Source organism: Helianthus annuus, chromosome 15 (assembly GCF_002127325.2).
Source record: "Helianthus annuus cultivar XRQ/B chromosome 15, HanXRQr2.0-SUNRISE, whole genome shotgun sequence".
Taxonomy (NCBI): domain Eukaryota; kingdom Viridiplantae; phylum Streptophyta; class Magnoliopsida; order Asterales; family Asteraceae; genus Helianthus; species Helianthus annuus.
In genome coordinates, this window is record NC_035447.2 from 69,445,644 (window position 1) to 69,449,680 (window position 4,037).

Sequence of the window (4,037 nt, forward strand, 5' to 3'; positions counted from 1 at the left end):
ACGCATCGTGATACTCTTTGTTTGCTACCCGAGTTTGAGGAACCATTTGACATGAGTTAAGAGGAGCTGAGATGAACATGCAAATCACAATATTATTGTGGGTGCACACATAATAATAATGTGGGGTGCATGTGAGTCCCAGTGAGGCTTAACAAGTGGAAAAGGGGTTCCGTTCCGTTACTTAATTGACGTGAAACATAACAAATCTATAGGGGTCAAAGCAGTAATTGTCCCCTACTCGAACGTGAACTTTTCATTCATCTTTGGATCCCTTCGAATCTCGATGCTATCGAGTGTTACCTGAACACCCATCTGAACTCAGCAAACCGTGTAGAATGTTAGGTGCTTATACGAACATCTATGTGTTGGATGTCGCAGCGTCGAATGATTGACCGATATCTTTCTCACCTTACTTCGCTTGCTGGAACTTAATGTAATCTTAGATCCCGAAGTGTGATCACTTCTGCAATACCCTCGTAACGGGTCGTGTATTGCTCAAGCAACTTACAACATCGATGGACAGGAGGATGAGCATAGTACTTTACCGACCTCAGTACTTTGACGACCCTGATTGGCTTCAACTGAATCCTTAACTCTCGTCAGCGACTCATGGGAGTCAACACCTACGAATCAATCGGGGCATAAGCAATAACAATCGATTATAGGGCGGAGTATGTGACTACCAGCACAGTAGGTAACGCGTTAGGACATGGAAGAATGTGAAAAGATGGACTCTGATGGTGAAGTATCGTAGGGCTTCATTTCGAGCAACGACATTGGGAACAGCAGTCACAGCGACAACAAGGTATTCGTAACCCTAGCCCACAGTATGGAAATAAAGGTGCCCACAACATGGATTGGCCGTGGTTAAGTTAAGAATATAACAACCAAAGGAACAACAACAGTACTGGAAATCTTTGTAATGAAAACAGCAACATTGGAAATGATACTCATGGAAGGGCATTTAGGATTGGCGTGGGCGACGCCAGGATTGTAATAACATGGTGGCATACGCGTTCTTGGTAACGAATCACTTCGTCTTTGTTCTATATAACCCTGATGCTTCTCGAAACCCAACCTGCTGTGGAATCGGCGGATGGCAAGACAATGGAAACCTCATATGATCGTTGGGATGCAAACTCAACCTTGTGGGACAAGTGCTCGACATCGACCTTTCTTTTGTTGTTCTTGATAGATGTACCTTGTGAGGAGAAGATTGTACGTATCCTTCTCTTTAGTGGAGGATTGTTATCTGTTCTAACGCGCCAGGGTGGCGCAATGGTTAGCGTCATTTCACCAACGAAAGCCAGGAGTGCCTACGGAAGGATTACCCCGCCACGATAGCACTCGTTACTGATGTCAAGACTAAGAAAAGGAGGATCAAGGATCCACCAATTGTTTGTGATTTCTCCCTAAGTGCTACCAGAAGAACTACCAGGTTTACCTTCACATCGTCAGGTGGAATATCAGATCGGTGTCATGTCAGAAGCAGTCCTTGTTACTAATATTTCTTATGGTCTTACACCAGGACGGTTGCAGGAACTGCCTAATCAACTTCAGTAATTATTGGACATGAGTCTCATCGGATCTAGTTTTTCGCTTTGGGGAGCCTCAGTTATACCAGTGAGGATAAGCCTTTTCGTATACGTACTGGTTATCGGGAATGTAACAAAGTGGCAGTTAGGAACTGCTTGTTCCAACCATGTATTGGCAACCCGTCGACAAGTTGCAAGGGACAAGTTTCCATTCGAGGATTGACTAACGAATAAAACTATCACCAGATGGAAGTCCAAGAGGAGAGTGCTCTTAAGAACAGCGTGTCGAATGCAATGCAGCCACCTCAACTTCGTACACCATGATCATTGAGTTGATCGACACACCCGCAGCTTCAAGGATCACATGAATCGACTGAAATTGTTGTTGACATTCTAAATCATGACTTGGAGAAAGGAACACCATGGGTGACATATGTATCCTACTTTAGCACAGCAGGGTGCTGTTGTGACAACTCGTAATTTGAACCTACTTTCTGTAACGCTACGTGCTTACGTGAGCTACTTTAATTGAATGAATGCATGTTACGTGATATGTGTGGATATTGTATGTTACGAATTATATGCTTATACGTATGTTGCTTGAACTAAACCCACACGACATGGATCAATCACACAAGGCCATTTGGGCCGTAAACTTTGTAATCGGAACCAAGGGGCAACCCATGTGGGGTTCGGCCCATCCCTCTTTGAGTGTTTAACAACTAGGGTGTTAGTAACCTTTGCACACTTTGGCAAGATCATTCTCACACAAGAAACCCTAGACCTCTCTCTCTCTCTCTCTCTCTCGTTGCTTGAAACCCGACGGCAAGGAGCATTCTTGTTCGGATCACCCTCTTACCATCATCAACCGGTTAGTGTGCTTAACGATTGTTTCATGATTGACTGTGTATGTTGTTAAATGGATTATGTGCTAATAATCGGTCCACCTGTATGCATTGTGTGATGTTCTTGTGAATTGATAATCGACTGCCATATAATTGATTCGGAGGGTATTTGATGATGTTGATGTTAATGACAATATTCTTGTTAAATCGGACGTGTTTATGTTAAACATAGGTTGCCATGTTTCGGGTTACATGTCATTGATTTAGAGCCGTATAATTATTAATCAAATGATCCGGATTGCATAGTATGTTGATATTGAAATTACTGTTCTTGTTGATGATGATTTGAATATGTAAAATTGTTAAACAAGGTGTTTGATCCGATTTGTGAAACTGATAAGTTGTTAGCTGGATTTACGGAATGATTGTTGCTGTGTAATCATGGAAAGTTGTTACATGCACCGTTGCGACACCGATTGCGAGTCGGAATCACCCGTTGCGACTCGAGACCACACAAACCGCACGAGCCGAGACCACGATTGCGAGTCAGGATGCGACTCGAAACCGGACCATGACAAGCCGAAACCACAGTTGCGAGTCCCATTGCGACTCGTAACCTCCTTTGGTTGCGACTCGAAATCTCAGCACCAATATGACTCGAAACCTCCTTCGTTGCGACTCGAGACCTCCGGTCTCGACTCGAGGACCTTATTGCACGTACACTTTGTTATTGGGCCTGCACACTAACACGAGCCCAACTGATTGGGCTGAACACTTGGACTATGCTTGTTATGTAACTGTTTACGCTGATACCTATATGATGATGAATACTTGTACAACCTGTTACAATACGTGTAGAACCTACGTGCAAAACTTGAATATGAATCTGATTGGTATGATAACTTTGGTAGGACGGGGTTGATCACTTTGTAACTTAATTGAACTGTGTGAAACATACCGAGCAATCCCAGGTGAGTTCATTGCATTTTCTCAAGCATGCGTCCCGGTGGTTTGGGACAACTGGTAAACATTGGACGGGAAACATTGGGTAAACAACTTAATCGGTTTTGGTTATTGCCTGGAGGGCAATGGGGGTAATTAGTTGATAGCGCTATTAGGTACTAATTATCTGGGTTTCACTATGGTTGTTTAGAGGCACACTCCTCGGTTACGTAAGGGCGGTTCCCCTAGGGTAACTAACTGAACAACATAGTGGGTTGCTTAGAGGCACACTCCTCGGTTACGTAAGGGCGTAGTCCCTAGGGTAATCTAACTTGAGCAACATCGTAACATATCATTGAATCGTATTAACATGTATCTGGTAACACAACGCGTAATAACACCTTGAACTCACCAGCGTAGTCTGACACACTTGTTGCATGCTTGTAGGTCATTAACACTTGGAACATGGACTTGCTATCTGGGAGTGCTGGAGTGGTCATGGATCGAGGCTCTTGGATTTATTTACATTAGAAACTTTGGTTTTAAGTATTATGAAACACTTGCTAAACGATTTATTAAATGCTTCCGCTACACAATACTTTGGGATTTGATATTATATTTTATTTAAGTATTTACTATTGGTTCAATGTGATTGGTGGCTCGAACTCTGATGCGTAACACGCCTCGCGGGATTTCCGCTAGTGGGATTTTGGGG